At 39.2% G+C, this 18,192-nt stretch overlaps 1 pseudogene; it reads right to left on the minus strand.

Annotated features, from left to right (window-relative positions):
- Positions 1–13,868: 13,868 nt before the first annotated feature.
- Positions 13,869–17,169, minus strand: LOC147435996 (uncharacterized; annotated as a pseudogene).
- Positions 17,170–18,192: the final 1,023 nt, after the last annotated feature.

Consider the following 18,192-nt stretch of genomic DNA (forward strand, 5'->3'; position numbering starts at 1 on the left):
AAATAGGTGTTTCTCTGCTCTTTCATTTTTTCGTTAGCATTTTCTTCTAAGTTCTCTTCAAAGAGAAGCTATAACTCATCACTAACTCCATCCTCTCCCACAAACATCAAGATGGAGCTTAGTGTCAGTCAACCATTTCTTTGTGCCATTTAAGATCTTCCAAGGAATCTTCAAGCTCTACTATATGGTAAGAGTCCTCTCAAATTCAAGTTGTCAAGGTTGAGAAAACAAAAAGAAACTTTTGCATAGTCAAGAGTAGAGTTGAGCAGTAGAGACACCAAATGAGTAATAAGTGTTAGTCCCAAAGCTTCAATTCATATCCCCATTATATCAAATATGATTACAGCTAATAGGTTTATGCTCAAGATGGAAGAGTTTAGCTACTTTTGTGTGGCATAGAGTCACACACTCACACACAAGTGCACAATGAGATGAGAGCTCAAAGCCTTTAAAAACTCTTTGTTTTTGAGGGTCATGTGTCTTTTCTCTTCATTGAGTTAATATTTTTTTACTCGGTCTCTCATCTCTTTGGGTGTTTCAACCATGTTTTGTGTGATTGTCTTTATCTCTTTTATTATGATGCAATATCAGATTTTGGGCCATCTTCACTTGAAATTCTACTGTGTTGAATTCTTTTGCTCGGATAATGAAAATCTTGGTGTTTTTGAATCACCCATCAAGATTCTCTACTCCTTTATTGTTGTCTTCGCATGTATGCATATAGATGTTTCAACAATGGACACATGCATTGGACACACTTTTGTTTAAGGGTTTAGGGTTTAGGGCTATCTTATTTTTCATTTGCACACACATGTTGGATATGGAGAAGAAGCTCAAGGCACACAATTGAGAATGGATTTTTAAGTGTGCAAATGAAAAATAAGATAGCCCTAGAGTGATAAGCGTATGTACAAAACATTGGGGGGGGGGGGGGGGGGGGGGGGGGGGACCTCCTAGTGAGGAAAGAAAGTGTCCATGTGGCCTTAAGTGTGTTCATACATATCACTGTCATATACATGGCAACAAATTGTGATGGGAGTGATGTAGTGTACAAGACGTCTCATGTAGAGTACAAGGAAATGCCATAACCTATGGACATGATCAATCCACAAAGGAAAGTAAGCCCAAAAATTTGTAAAAGGCTTCAAACTTCTCACGAGGCAATGCCTCTATGAAAAGATTTGTAAGGTTGTTCTGTGTCGGTACATAATCCAAGATGATCTCTCCAAATGAGAGTCTCTCCTTGACATAGGGATCATACACCTCAATGTGCTGTTTGGGAGCATGAAAGACTGGGTTCCTCACAACCTTGGATGCGCTCTGACTATCAACGTAGATGAGAGTGCCAGACTCCTTGCCCTTTCAAAAACATTTTTTTCCGCCTTCAATTCTTTGCTCAATCCATTTTATGGAAGCTTGAGGACTTTCATAGACAAGCTTACACACCTTTTTGAAGAGAAGAAACCCTAATTGGAATCCTCACATGCTCAAACACGGGGTTGGAACAATGCAGACTGCTCTAGCATACAATGGACAAAGCTTGTGTATCCCTTCAAAGAGAGGCTCAATGTGTTGATATTTTTTTTCCAAGATTTTTCTTCCAGATCTCATAGTCACAGCACCATGAGTGATGTGGCATTTTGGGTCATTTTTTTTACTAATTATGGGTCATTTTTGACAATTTGTAGCTCAAAATGCCATTTCTCCTTGTAAAAAGCCCAAACGACTTGGGAGAATCCCTAAAATTGTGGAAAAATCCCCTTGGACTCAAATTACATGGTGAAATCGCCTACACTGAACTCTCTAGGAAAAATGAGTGTAATATCTTCATGCAATTGAAATATGTACATCTTTAAAACACATTGGGCATTTTTGTTTGTGATAAAACACGCCATAGTGCCACATCCGGGGCCTTGTTTCCCGGGTGAGGTATGTACATGACTGCAATCACTCTCACGTATATGACACTATGTACATTGTGGCATTTGGTCCCTCATATCAAAAGGCATAAAAATTGAGAAAAACTCTTTATTTCACATTACAAACATTCCACAATATGACAACACCACCTAAAATTATGCTTGTATGATGGGCCATGGGAAAACATCATATTGGCCCATAATTATTGATTTAGGAGTGCTGGCATGTGTGATCCATAGCTTTTTCTTTGCAAATGCAAACCATAATGTACTTTGAGAACAAGGGTTGCTCTGATTTGACCAATCATTACTTTATGGTGCTTGCTTGATGTTGTTCCTTATGGTCCATTATTAACTTGTTACTTGCACTTGTCGATATAGCATCTAAATCTATTAGAGAGTTTTTTTCCCTTGTCAAATCCGTCATGGAAATTTCCAAGCAAGCTCTACATTCATTCTAAATGAGATTTGGTTTAATTTAAACCTCTTTTTTATTTTCAATTAAATTTGTGATAGTACTTCAAAATAAAGCTTTCAGTTGTTAGATGGAAAATTTACCCTTTGACTCTTGTTGTTGGGAATAAAATAGTCGTTTGATTTCCCTTGACCCCCCTAAAGTTTCACATGGATTTTCTCTCCATACTCGGTCAATTTTGCCATTATCAACTCATTGTTCCATGACCTGGAATAAGAGAAGATCCATTGCTGTTCGTGATAGAATTTTTCTCATTGATGGTGATTTAGAAGGTGACCTTGTAGGTGAGTCTCTAAAAAAAGATCAAGGCTTTGGAATTGGCTTAAAGCTTAGGATTTGACTCGTTGTAGTTCTTAGCACCTGAGTTGGTGACCTTTTATGCTTGAATCAAAAGATCTTGTAGAAAATGAGTTGCAACATTATCCGTAGATGAGTTTCTCCACTCTAGTTTAGGGCCCTTGCCTGTAGCACAAAACATGGGATATGGATGATACTCATTGCCCATTGCATCTCTATAAGTATCAATTAGCCATGTGTCATGTAGATATTTGAACATTTAAGGACTGGCCTACTAATCTCACTTCATGTATGTCCATCATGCAATGTAGTGACCGCCCTTCTCATTCCCATATATGTATGAGCCTTTGTCCATTGAATCTATGGGTCTTAAGTGATATCCATCCATGAGCCCATGCTATAGAAGTTGCAGCTCTTTGTGGCATGTCACACCCACCTTCCTAAAATAATTCATAGGCTTCTTTACGAGAGCAACATCAACAATTTTCCACCTCATTTCAACAATTTTTCCTTTGTAGCTCCCTTGCTGTATTAACAAAGTGGTATTGTTTTTTTAATCAAGGATGTCACTTCTTGATACTTCTTTAGTTCTTGCTCCCATGGAGGAAAAACGTGTGGCCTAATTTCCCTTCCTAGAGTCATCACTATCTTTAGTAAGAGGGTTCTTGGTACCTTACAAGTCCAATCAATTTGCACCTTCATTGCAGATAAGTAAGCTTTCTAGACTTGCTTGTCTATTTTTGAGCCCATTTTGCATTGGCATGCTCATAGTAGGATCATTGTCTCTCTTAGATTCATTTGGCATGCGGGTCTCTATGCAAGTGAATATGGAAATAAAATTGCCTCCAATTTTGGTTTCTTAGGATACTACAATAGAGACTAGGTGCTAATTTAAACACTCTCTCTATATAAACCATAGATTTAGTGATTAGATTTCTTTGTTGTTTAATTTTAGACATTTTGGGAGGGTCTACCTTCTCATCAACCTCCTTACTATACCTAGAACTGGAATCCAATTTACACATGTTCTTGTGACAGATTGCTAGACACCAACTTGAGTGTGAGCATGCACTCATTGTCACTTTGGGTTTGGTTATTCTTGTGTTTCTTTGCATTCTCAGACTTTGGCAAGGGGTTTTCAAGAGCATTATCTTTAAATGATGGCATTTTTAACTCGTGGGATACTCTTTTGATGGAGTCGCACTAAGCTCTAAGATTTACAATTTCTACTGCTTTGTTGGGGGATTCTACTCAAAGATCATATAGTGGGCTATTCAGTGCTCTATCCGACTTGGAGGTATTATTCCACTATATGTCCATATCTTCTATAGAATCATATGGCATCAATGAGAAGAATTTATCAAATTTTACATGGGGTCATTTTTCCCTCGTAAGAGATGGTAGAGCAAGATTTTTTCATTAAAAAAATGTAGACAAAAATTTCAAATCCCAAGATTCACAAAAAAATCCTCCACCATTTTCCCATTTGCATGGAATGTCACTATTTGGGCATGCACATAAAGTATTGCTTTCAAATCTTTTTGGAATGGGTCCCTTTCCCAAAATTTCTCCGTCCCAAAGCACTTTTCTCTTGTTCCAAATTTCAAAATTTCCTTGCTTAGTTAGGCACATTCCTTTTTACTATATCCAATTCCGTCTCTCATTTTCCATTTTTTCCATTTCCAAGCATTGATGTGGCCATTGTAGCCATGAACATTACTAGGAGAGGTATCTATCATCTTCATGTTGAGTTGGAAGATGAATATGCATCTCTTTAAAAAATAAATAGGATTTCAAGACCCCTCTGTTTGCCATTCAAGCAATGAGAACAAAGAGAAAGAAGCACATTGACTTATGGAAAAGTGGTAGATTGTGTCTATGGGGACTTCATCACCAAAATCACCTCCCCATTATTCAATTGTTCTTCACATAGATGAGGTTTTTAGAAAAGGGAATTAAAGGGATATTAGGGTATGCAGAGAACCCTTGCAATAGAGAGGGACATTCTTAACTTGGAGAATCATTTTCTGCAATAGTTTAAGGATTCCTCAACCATCAGCTTGAAGAAAGCATGGAGAAGATAAAGAACTTGCAATCATTACTAAATACAACCAAGAAAAAGTAAATAAGGATTGGTATTAGACAAAGAGCAAGAAAATTGAAGAATATTGAGAGTCTCAAGCGAGGAGGTTGAGGTTTCTATGGAAGACTCAAAGTGGTTAGGTAAAACTAGTTTATTTTTATGTTGGTATCTCAAAACTTCTTTTTGCACTTAGAGAAACTAGTGATATACTCTCTCAACTCAAGTCCCTAGTTCAACTTCAATGTGCGCAAGGAGCTCACAAGGAAACATGAAAGGTGGATGAAAAATATTTGTCATGTTCTTGTTGGGAACATTGGATGAGAGAAGGTTAATGAATACTAGGTAGAAGTGCAATAATGGATATACTCTAGCATAATACTACCTTGAACAAGGAGGATATTCAAGGGACTATGGACAAAGTTAGGGCCAATGGTGGGCAACTTTCAAGATCATCATTACAAACTTGAGGCACTCAAAAGTGAAGGGCTCCTTACTACCAAATCCATTTCTTGTTTAAAACTCAAGTCTTAGAATTAATTCAAGGTCATAATGATGCTTTGGGAGACTTTTCACATCAATGATCTATAAATTGGTAAGAAGAAAGAGTTTAAGTTTAAATATTTTAGTAGCCTCTACTTTGACTAAGGACATTACAATAAGCAATGGTAAAAGTTTATGATCTTTAACATTTTTAAGTGACTGGGCATGCAATTTTTGATTGAGTTAAATGAAAGTGAAATTGTGAAGAATGACCTTCATGAATAAAGATCTTGATACCAGAGAGGTGAAATAAGGCAAAATAACCCTAAAAGTTTAGTGCTAAGTTAGTGAAGAATATTTGGTGATTGGGTTCTTTTTTGAGGTTTATTATGAGTATTTTAATGTTTAAAATTGGGTATTCCACTGCACCAATATCCCTGAAATAATCAAACCCCAAAAGGTAAGGGAGGAGCTACATGTTGAGGATTTTGGTAGGTAGAAGGTGGAATGGAACATGGGGGGAGATCTAAAGACACTCAAATGTATTCAAATAAGTCTACAACAAGAAACATCATAATTAGCTAGCTTGGCATGAAAAATAACTTGAAAAGAGAGAGATGACAACTGACAACAATTTAGGACCAGATTTACTTGGAGCGGATCCCCCCTCCAAAAGGACTCTATATTATAGCTTCTCCCATTGAGAGAGACTTGTTATAGTATAATGTTTGTGCTCTTCAGAGCCCAATTGATGCCATGAAGATGGAAAGCTTCATACACCAACAATTACATTTGGTGTGGCCTCAATCTCAGGATCTCAAACACCTTCAAAGGTGTAGAGAGATAGTTGGGAGTGACAAAGGAGAAGAAGAAGGAGTATTCTTACAAGAAAGAAGTACTCTTTTCACATTAGTTCACTCATAGAGCATAGCATGTAATGGAAATGGCCTATGAACTTGGAGAGTAGCGAAATTAAGAGAATTAGAGTGAGCATTTTCATGAGACTAATTTGAGAACATAGAGGGGGAACTTAATTAGTGATAGCAACACAACCGTTATACTTAATTAACTTGGCATGAACAATAATTTTGCAAGAGAGAAAGTTAGAGAACTTGACAACAGTCGAGGACCGGATTTATGTGGACCCGATCCCGCCTCCAATAGGCTATTGTATTATAGACTCTCCCATCAAGAGAGACTTGGTACAATACAATCTTTGTGTTCCTTGTGACCTAGGTGATGCAATGAAGATGGAAAGCTTCATGTATCACGAACATAACATAAACTTTGTAAAAGCATTAACCATACTCATCCTCAATCCCAAGGCCTCAAACACCTTCGAAGGTGGAGAGAGCTAGCGGGGAATGAGGGTAAGGGAAGAGAAAGTATAAACATTCATATGAGAAAGAAATAGTTCCTCACTTATCATCACTCTTCTTGCTTAGCATAGCATAATAGCATAGTAATGAAGGTGAAGAAGATGAAAAGATTAAGCATTGAATCATGGCTCTTGTTTGGATTTTCATTCCATAGCCAAGAGTGTTGGTGTAGCCTCTCAACTTCTCAACATGCTTGGAGAAGGAGATGGAGCTCTTGCACTTTGCACTTCACACAATGAGAGAGAGAGAGAGAGAGAGAGAGAGAGAGAGAGAGAGAGAGAGAGAGAGAGAGAGAGAGAGAGAGAGAGAGAGAGAGAGAGAGTACATCCTGCAAGCAGGCCCCCTCCTTGCTTGGATCGACCCCCTCTTCTAGCTCATGGTGGAACCTCATTGGACCCCTTCAAGCCTAGCCAATCACACACAGCGTGCATATCAAGCAGCCATGCTAGCCTTGGGACAAGTGTCCCCCTTTTCCCTTTGAGAGAGAGGACTTGATAAATGTATACACAATTAATTTAATTAGCTAAATTATCATTGGAACCCTTGAGAGGCCAACCAATAGGCTTTAGGCACACCATGAGGGCAACATGGAGAGGAACTTGACAAGTGTCCTTGTTGCTTCTTTAGACAAGGCTTGACTTGTGTGAGGGTGTTTGTCTTCTCTCTCTTGCCCCTACTTGTAGGGATCGACCCCTCCTAGTAGGGATCCTTTTTTACTTTTGGAACACCTTAAGGCTCCTCATGCTTGGAGAAGGTTCCCTCCTCAAGCACAACCCTATCAATCTTGGATAAGGTTCGCACCTCAAGCTCAACCCTAGCACCTCAAGCACACCAAGCACCTCAAGCACCTTAGTCATCAAGCACGACAAGCACGTCAAGCACCTTAGTCAGCAAGCATGACAAGCACCTCAAGCTTGGGCCGGGTTCCCACCTCAAGCACAACCCTAGCTTGCCTAAGGTCAAAGGACTTTTAACATAACCTTTGGAGGTCTTTAATGAAGCTAACCCTAAGGTCTTTAAGCTCCATTAGCTAGCTTTGCTCTTTGACATACCATCTCTCATTTGGACCCTTCTAACCTTGGCCCCATGTTGAGATAGATCCATAAGCACATGTCTATATTCTTATCCTAGTTCCAATTTATTCTCCCACATTAAATGATCAGTTTAATATGAGAAACTCATTTGGGTTGGTTAGATATTATTTTTTATGACATTACCTCTCATAGTCGTCCTTGACTATGAGGTAGAGGAGATAAAGCCTTAGTCATTAGTCGATGTTTCTTAGCGGATAGATGATCCCTTTTGAACCTACGACATCATTCCAAGATGGATGACTAGTCCATTTGGGGCTTGAGAGACTTAGCTACCGCAAGCATGTCTTCTCTTGAGTCCATTTCATTCTCCTAAAGTAGAGTGACAAATTCTACTTGGTGTTTGAGAGACGTCGTCATCACAAACATGATTCTAAGCATGCATACTACTTAAATTTGTGCACAATAATAAGAGAATTAGTCTTATAAGACAAAAAAATCGGTCATTTAAAAGAAACAAAATTTGCTTACTCTAATGAAGCATTGTAAGCATTGACAAGGTTCATACTACCCTTAACATGTATTCCTTGCATCCATCTAGCATCTTCAAAAGGATAATTTTTAAACTTAATGATACCATCGGATAATCTTACCATGTCGTAGTACCTTGTCCTCGTGTCCAAGGATAGCTTTGGGTTGTAGCACCTCTTCTTGGTCTTCGATTTTTGGGGGGTCTTCAATAATTTTTTCACTTCGTGGCTCTCTGGTCCTTTGTAGGGCTTAAGTAGGCTCACATAAAAAGCATTGTGTATGAGCCAATGGTTGGGCAACTTGAGTTGATAAGCCATGTCATTGATTGGCTTCAAGATTTGAAAAGGACCATAGTATCTTTTTGCTATTTTAGCATAATACTTTTGGTGGCCAGTATGATTTTTACCCGTTGTTTGCCTTAATCGAGCCCTAGGAAAAGTGAGAAAGACCCAATCATTTTCTTTGAAAATTAAGGCTCTTCTGTGCTTATCAGCAGCAGCCTTTTGCCTTTGTTGAGAGAAGGAGATAGCCTCTTTAATCTTTTGGAAAGATTCTTGTAGATCACGGCTATACTCATCGACAACGAAGATCTTCCCATGTACTTTGAGTAGCAAGGGACTTTTAGGTCTTCCCTCTATGATCTCAAAAGGTGCTTTTCTCGTAGTAGTATGGATAGTATTATTTGTACGCATACTCTACAAGGGGTAAGTAATTCTCCCATTGTGAGCGATGGTCTATTTTTGTAACATAAGTCTTTAGTAGATCGAGAATTGTAAGATTGGCTATCTCACTTTGGCCATCCATTTGTGGGTGATAGGCTGAAGAGAAATTCAATCGTGTGCCTAGAATTTCAAAGAGACCTTTCCAAAAATTAATGGCCATTCTAGGATCTCTATCTGTCATGATAAATGTTGGCAATCCATGGTGTTTGAAAATTTGAGATATGAAGAGGGTTTCCATTTGGTGTGCCTTAATAGTCTTTTTGACAGGAATAAAGTGTGCTTGCTTGCTAAACTTGTGGACTATTGTCCATATTCCAGTGTTCCAATGGATATACTTGGGTAATCCAAACATAAAATCCATGGATATACTCTCCCATGGTGAATTAGGGATTGGCAATGGCTGGAGTAATCCGGGTTGCTTCCCTCTATCATACTTTGTCTTTTGGCATACCACACATTTTGAAACATACTCCTGTATGTCTACTTTCATGGTAGGCCAATATAAGTACGTCTCTACTCCTTGAAGAGGAGGTTGAATGAGGTCGTGGGTAACATTTAGCCTATTTCCATGGAGAAGATAACCATACTATAGGGTGAATGGTTCTTCTTTCTTCCCTAATGCAAGGGCTGACATTATATCTTTAAAGTCAGGGTCAATAGCATACTTATCTATCATAGAAGATAGATCATTGTGAGTTGCTATAGACACCGCATTGACTCTTGGTTGTCGTGAAAGAGCATCGGCCACTTGATTGTGCTTACTAGCAATGTGAGCAATATGAAAATAAAGTTGCGAAATAAAATTTGCCCACCTCATATGTTTGTCAAAAAGTACTTGAGACTTTGGTGGCCCGTTCAAAAAATAAATGGAGTCCCCAATAAATAGTGCTTCCATGTGTCTAGGGCATGTAGAACATCTAAAAGCTCTTTTTCGTTTATGTCCAAGACTTGTTCATTGGCATTGAGCCTTCGGCTCTCATATGCTATGGCATGTGCTTCTTGAAGCAAAACTGCTCCAAGGAAATCATCACAAGCATCACATTGGACCTCAAATGACTTTGAGAGATCCAAAAGCATAAGGACTGGTTGGGAGGTAAGCTTCTCTTTGAGCTTGTCAAAAGCATTTTTCTCTTTAGCAGTCCATAAGTACTTAACGTTCTTCTTTGTTAGGTCATGCAATCATCCCTCTATTTGAGATAATTTGGCTACGAAGCGTCTATAGTATGCACACATACCAATAGAGCTTCTTAGCTCATGTAGATTCCTTGGATTAGGCCATGCTTTTATTACCTCCAACTTTGATGGATCCATACGGATACCAATGAGATACCATCTTGAGAGATAATATGACCTAAGTAAAAGATCTCTTGAAGAGAAAATTCACTCTTTTAATTAATTAGAAGCTTGTTCTCCCTCAAAGCTTGAAAAATCACTTGGAGATGTTGCTTGTGCTCCTCCAAGGACTTGGAGTAGATGATGATATCATCAAAGAACACTCCAGTGAATTTGATGTAGGGTCTAAAGATTTTCTCCATCAAACGATTGAAGCTATCTGGTGCATTAGTCAAGCCAAAAGGCATGACTAGATATTCACAAAGATCAAACATTGTACAAAACGCGGTCTTTACGATATCTTCATTCACTATCCTTATTTGATGATAGTCACTTTTGAGGTCAATCCTATTGAAGTAGGTTGAACCTTGTAGCTTATCAAATAGATCTTCTACCCGTGGTACGTGAAATTTGTTTTTGATCATGATATGGCTTAGCGCTCGATAGTCCACACACATGCGGTATGTACCATCTTTCTTTTGTACTAAAAGGACTTGAGAACAAAAGGAAGAGGATCCAGGCCTCACCATCCCTTTGTCTACCAGTTCTTGTACTTGCCTCATGATCTCCTCTTGTTGACATAATAGGTCCCTTACGGTCTTCTACGGTTTGTGCTATATAGCACGTGTTGTTCCCACTTTCCTTCTCCTCTTTTTGGGTAGTTTTCACATCAGGTGCAACATTTACCATGGCTGAAAACAACACAGATGTGTTCAAGATGTTTGCTGTTGAGGACAGATTGGAAGGGGAAAATTACCCTATGTGGGCTTATATGATGCAACATGTTCTTGTGTCGAAGGGCGTTTGGAACATTGTGTAGGAAATTGATGTACATCGTGATTCTGAGGATACATGCGATGTTAAGGATGTTGCAGGTCTTGCTGCTGTTAAAGCTGTTTTGCCTACGATTGAGCAAGCTCATTGGGATGTAAAAGATGCACATGATCATGCATTGGTTGTGTTGTCTGTGAAGCACATATTACTCCCCACATTCGTTTAGCAAAATTTGCAAACCATGCTTGGGATATTCTGGATGTTCTTTATGCAAGTCACAGTGAGGTAAAAATTGCATTGCTGCGTAAAGAGCTAGAGTCTAAGATGAGTCTTAACGTATGGTGAGCAAGATTTTTCGAGCGAAGGAAAATCCGAGCAAATGAAATAAAGAAATCAAATGGGCTTTGATAAGAAAGATGACTGAAGATCCTACTTTAATAATAGTAGGATCTTGAATCCCTAAGTAATCGTAGCAATATAATTGTTCAAAAGTAGACTCTAGATTCTTTTGCGCATTTGATACTTGATGTCGAGCAATGAGAAACCCAAGCTAGTAGCAAAGCTATTACAAACCATGCAATGATCCACAACTACATTCAACACCATAATTTTTATTTTAACTTTAATTTTACGGAGCAATCTAATGCAAATCAACAATGCTCATACATTTACAAAGTTTCTAAACTATACTAAGAGAGAATTGCCATATCTTATACAAAAAAAAGAGAGATTTCTTTAGAGTTTTAAGATAACAAGCAGAATATTTAGTGGAATATAGAGAACAACATGTCGTGCCTCTGCACTCTAATAACAACAAGAAATGCTATGGTTCTATCTCGTGACTATGAAGAGTCACATTCGTCATCAATAAAGACATTGCGTCTCTGACACTTCTTGTGGGTGTCAAAATCGTATCGTATATCAGCAGCCATGGTTTTTGCAATCCCCTCAGCATAAACTGGCAACACACTTCCATACAAAAAGAAAAAGATAAGTCTCACAATCCACATGCAAGCAATACAAAATATACATCATAAAAGCGTAAGAAATCTCAAATTGTTGTTTGAATCATTATCCATAATTTTCAAATACTAAACAATGATACAAAAAAGTGTCAAAATAGCATAAAAGTATGATGGAAACAAATAGGTGGGGGAAATGAAGTGTAAGGTGGACTCTCACTAGTCATCAAAGGGGTTGACACGCGAAGGCATGTCACCCACATCATCAACATCAAGAGAGGTGGAGGCTCCCTCTCTGCTTCGCTTTTTAGGGCGAAATAATGGTTGCACATAATCTGAAATCAAAGTGTCATCAATGTCGACTGCTCCACACACCCGCCCTGTGCCTAAGCATGCTGCCAATATGGGCGCTGTACCACATCCCAACTCCAAACAAAGACCTCCAGGCCTACAAAGAAGCTCCACAAGACATGCAATAAAAGAGTGACTTTGTTGCAAGCCACCATGCCATGGCTCCCCTCATGATGATCTGGTTAGAGAAGACTCTGGAAGATGGTGCATCATGTAAGAATCCAAAGGCTGCATGCCAAGCCGATTGAATAGTGGGGTGCTCTCAACCACAAAGCAAGGTGGTTGCATGCCAATCCTATGCACCATAAGTAAGAGAGAACAATGACACTACACCACCACATAGACAATTAGAGGGCAATCACATAATAATAACACACCAAAATGAGAAACAAACAAGTTAATATGTAGAAGAGCATTACCTCAATCCGACCACCAAAGCTATTACCATAACCATAAGCTCCATGATGGAGGACCACAATGCGATGATGAATAGCCATCTCTGATGCACGACAAAATCTCTCAACCCAGCCAATGGTATCTCCTGCAAGAGGTTTCAAAAGTCACAATAGAAAACACACAACAAAAATTGACAAGTATTGTACAAAATTATGATTGAAGCAAAAACTTGCCATAGAGACCATGATCAACAACCACCCCGAGTTTGACAAACTCGAATATGCAAGTTGCATGCCTGCACAAACATGATTCTCACTACAAATATCCCAAAGGGGTACAACAGGGGAGGCTAATGGGGAACCACCAAAGGGAAGATCCAAAAAAATAAAATCAGCAGCCCATGCGACTGTTCTCCCACCACACACACACAAGGTCCCATCGAGGCGTGCACATCCCATGTGCTCATGAACACGAATCCATGCCGGATGTCGAACACCGGCCCTAAAATCAGCAGCAATGGCTATGTAGTCCCCAGAAATGGCCATGCATCATGAGTCAGGCAATGAGGACAGAGAAGACAAGGGAGTATCAACGATGTAGACAAAAGAAATGGTTTTCTTTGCAACAATCTCCCCAAGAGGTACAACGATACAAGAAGCTAAACAAAGTGACTTAACTCCAATAAATGAACGAAACAAACGATTGCATCGCAAGTGAAAGCTCACCATGCTCTCGCTCCATGTTTGCATCCACCCTAGTCTCAACAATCACCTCCTTTCCCTTGCGAGAAGTATTTGTAGCTTGAAAATAGCAAAAAAACACAATATTACCGGTATGTAAACAAATATTAGGAAAAAGAGAATTTAAAGCTCTTAGACAAATTATGTTTGAGACCGTTTTGAGTAACCATTTATTCGATATCACCTCATCCACTCTAAGAGGGAGAGGCACATCGATGGATGTGCCACCAACTCTCATAGTATCGTGAAGCTCTCTCTCTCTCTCTCTCGCCAATACATGCCCATAAGCCATGTCTATCCACCATGGACATGCTTCCATCTCCCAAGTAGTGAGCTTATGCATGGAAGGGGAGTACATGTATCCTTCCCAAGTAGATAGTTGTGCCCATTGCGTAGCTAAGAATGGAATCCCTGGTAGAAAGCCTTTTCCAACCAAGAATAATAGAAATCTAAAACAAAATAACAAAATAACATCACTACACACTTCGTAATTATGAAAAGCTTGAAATAAAAGTATGATGAGCTTGACCTGTAGGCTAGCCGCTGAGATGCCATGAGTATCGTGTCCACTTTCTTCATAGCTTGCTTGTCAACATCTTTTCTCTTAGCTTCAAGAGAGGTCTCCAAAGGATAAAGATAGGGTCGTGCTTCAAACTTGAGCTCCTCAAAGTAAGAGGCAAGAGAGCAATCATGAGGCAACAAAATACCACTAGCAATGTTGCTCAAGTCCTCCACAAACTTTGTGGCCCTATCAAAAATCCTTTGTAGAAGGCCCTCTCTACGGATCCAACTACATAACAAGGAAGATGAGAAAAAACTAAAATAATCACAAAAAACTAGCAAATCTACATCAAAGATTCTTGAAAGTCAAAAGAAACTTTACTCACATGCGATACACATGATTTCCTTTCTTTAAACCATAAGAGGATCTAGTAATCTTATCTGCCTCAAGCAAGGAAACCCATAACACTTTGCTCAAGACAGGAGCATCATGCATAGCAATCAAGTTTAGTTTCTCAAGCGTAGCCCAACTATCAGGACCCCATTTGAGTGCAAGAACTCGAACCATCCAATCTGGTCCAAAATTCAGATCAACAATATTTAGCAACTGCAGTTTTTGAGCAACGAATAGAAAACCAAGTTTAAACAGCTATTACACTATGTGTAAAACACCCAAAACAAAAATAACTCAACCACCTTCCCAACACGCTCTCCATATTTGAGTGCTAAATCATTGAATGTTTTCTCCTCCTCTTTTATAAGTTCTTCATTTGTCATCGTGTGCCTAACTTGCTCTATTCTTTGGCTCAATTCCTTGGACATTTGAACCTTAAACACATACTTAAAAATAAATAATAATTGAACCTCTTTGGCTCAATTAATTGGATATTTTATCCTTCAATACACGATTTAATATATGTAATTTTCACAAAAAGAAAATATAAGATCGTTCCAAAAAAGCAAGCCAAAGACACTCACATCGTATAAGAGCTTTCCCAAGTATCGACGAGTAAGTGGGTACCAAGGCTCCACACCCTTCGAGTATTTCTTACGGACTGCAGCAATCAACTTTTGATCTTTTTCTGGTAGCCCTGTTACATAGGCTTCATGATCTGCTGCACAAATGTGGGAGCAGTTGACAAGCTCATCCCTAAGATGCGTGACTACAAGAGCATGTGTATTCATGCTATTCCAAGTTCATATACAATATATACAAAGTCACAAACACAACATAGAAATTTTCAGCTAAAATATATAGAAAGTCATGAAGCTTACAAATTCATTCTTTGCAAGCTACTAAGCAAAGCTATCTCTGGCACTCGAGTAGGATCAATAACTGTACAAAGCACACTACAATGTTTCTCTCGATCAATGGAGAATCTCTCTTTGATAGCAGCCATCCAAGCGACTGTTCTATGATTACCCTCCCACACATAGAACATTTTATTAGAGAGAACTTGAAGATTTGGTCTTTTAGAAAGCTCAATTTCAAACTCTTTATGTATATCAACCCATATTGGGTCCCATGAAGTAACCAGGTCCTCTGCAAAAAAGGTAATCATAGGCAGAAAAGCACACTCAACTACTATTTATGAGAACAACAAAAAACACCATAGAAACATACAGTAGGAAAGACCAAAGCAGAGAAATGAAATATCTGTCACATAAGCTTCCTCCTTCTTGCAATTCCAAACTGAAACAATAAAAGCTCATTTTTCTTGCATGTAGCCGTCTTTTGCAAAAGCAGCTTTCAATCCACTAACATCATCTCGTAAGCCTCTCACCCTTGCATAAGGGATCAATCGACATAAAGGAATTGGTGGACTATCAAAACAACTAAACATGCGAGTACATTGAAGAATATCTTGTCCTCTATGCATGTAAAGTTTGTGCTCTTCCCCTATCTCAGGCTGTACTGCTACTTCATCTCTTACGACATAAGGCACTATTTGAAAACATGCCTCTTCTGGGGCAAGAGATTCATCAACTTCATTTATGGAGCCAAGCCCCAAGTCCTGACTTTGCATCTCCTCCTTCTATGTCTCCAAACCATCTGTCATATCTGTGACAGAGAGTGCACTTATTTGATCACTGCTCTCTAAGATACTGGAAGCTTGAGTTGAAGAAAGCCGTCTCCCTCTGCAACCTCGTCCACGAATTGAAGGACTTGCAAAACAAAACCAAAAACAATTTATTTACTTCACTAAAATTCCCTCTAGACGTCCATGCCGACGCGGATGCCTAGAGGCAATTCAAAAAATCAAAACTTTATCTTATTGATCTCCATCTAAGCATCCTTGTCGGCTTGGATTGCTAGAGCGGAGCTAACAATTTTAAAAAAAGCATGATAAATTATAAAATTTAATCTTGAGAAATTCCCTCTAGACATCCATGTCCGCGTGGATAGCTTAATGAGCTTCATAAAACATGATTAAATTCAATGCGAGAATGAATCACTACCCCTAAACCAATGTCGCAATAAACTCCTTCTAGCCATCCACACCGGCGTGGATGGCTTCAGGTAGTTTTAAGAGAAGCTATGCAGCTCTGAAGATTTCTAGAGAGAGCTTACAAATAGGTAGATTTTCACATTCAAAACTCCTCATCCACGCCAGCGTGGATGGCTACATGTAGTTTAGGCTTAGAATCATAATGATAAGAAAGCCATACAAAGTTTAGTTAATCCTAGCAGAGCTTTGGCAACTTATCCCAACACAAGTAGTTGCTAGAAGAGTTGGAGATCCGACTTTGGAAAGCAAGTGGAAGGCCATGGACTACCTTGCCTTGATTGAAAGATTGTCCCTGAGACTCTATGTCTCTCTCTCTCTCTCTCTCTCTCTCTCTCTCTCTCTCTCTCTCTCTCTCTCTCTCTCTCTCTCTTTGCGGGGGGTGCACTACCCCTCCAACATCTCTCTCGGGTTGTGCAGGGCACGCTCCCAAGGCTCTAGGTTGTGGGAGGGATATATAAGCCCAGGTTCAACTCCAATTCAAGATTTACAGAGAGCCTTACAACAGAGAGTGTTACTTTACAGAAGGCTTCTAATTTTAATTTAAACATAAGCTTTACAAATGTTATCTAAAGCATTGAAAAAAAAAACTACCTGTAGCTATCCACGCCGGCGTGGATTTCTACAGGTAGTTTGCAAATGTACCTGGCAGGAGGTTTCCGGACCGAGGTAGACTCCCTTCTCCCCATGGCTGAGGTAGACTCCCTTCTCCCTTCTCCCTTCTCCGAGCCTGGTTCGAGTTGCTCCCGAGTCTCGAGATTCAAGAACGGCGAGGCAGTAGAGGTAGTTGTGATGGGCTAGGCTTGAGAGATTACCTTGAAAGGGCGCACACAAGAAGGCTTGAAAGGGCACATGCAAGAAGGCGCGGGAAATTTGTTGAGGCAATAGCGCAGGCAAGAAGGCGCAGAAAACAGGAAGAGGCAATAGCGCATAAAATTTGCCAAGGGTTGAGAGTGTGAAAGGGTGCAGAAGCTTTGCGAAGGCTATTGCCCACAAAACGCAGAGAGAGAGATGCCTGTGAGAGAGGCGAGCAGATAGATGCATTAAAAAATTATATTAAGGACCTGCTAGCTTTAAAAAAATATAGTAGGGGCCTACAGACCCCTTTCACATAATGAAACCATGACCCTTGCATCTATGTCGATTGGATTGTTCAAGATTTTCTAGCTTTAATTCTTTTTGAAAATTTAGATCTGTTTTTGAGTTCTTAGCATATAATTTGTCACAAATTACCATGCAAAAAGTGCAGTTATATCTAAAAATAAAGACGAAATTCATCTCCAAAGCCTATGTAACATACCTAAACTCTATTTTTTAGCATCTTTTATTGATAGACAGTCAGTCTTCTTATGAAAAGCTACAATTTGTTTTGCCATTCAAGAAAATTTAATCTCGCGAATAGTGGTACTTTGGGAATTTTGGAAAACTTCAAGGGCATTTTAGGAATTTGGGAAATTTGAGGGGTATTTTGGGAATTCCGCAAATTAGAGGGGTAAATGTGCAATTTTTCCTTTTATTAACGAAGAGTAGCCATGAACTGACACACCCCCATCCTTTAAACCTAAGCTATTGTCGCATGCTCTATCTATCGATCCCCCATAGTACTGTGGTATAGCTCCTTCTAATTACATTGGTGGCCTCTCTAATAAACTCAATATGCAACCACTCTTTTCAGCACGCAAAAACTTGTCTTAGAATTTAATAAACGAAAA

The sequence above is a fragment of the Adiantum capillus-veneris genome, chromosome 18 (assembly GCF_014529385.1).
Source record: "Adiantum capillus-veneris isolate H3 chromosome 18, ASM1452938v2, whole genome shotgun sequence".
Classification (NCBI taxonomy): Eukaryota; Viridiplantae; Streptophyta; class Polypodiopsida; order Polypodiales; family Pteridaceae; genus Adiantum; species Adiantum capillus-veneris.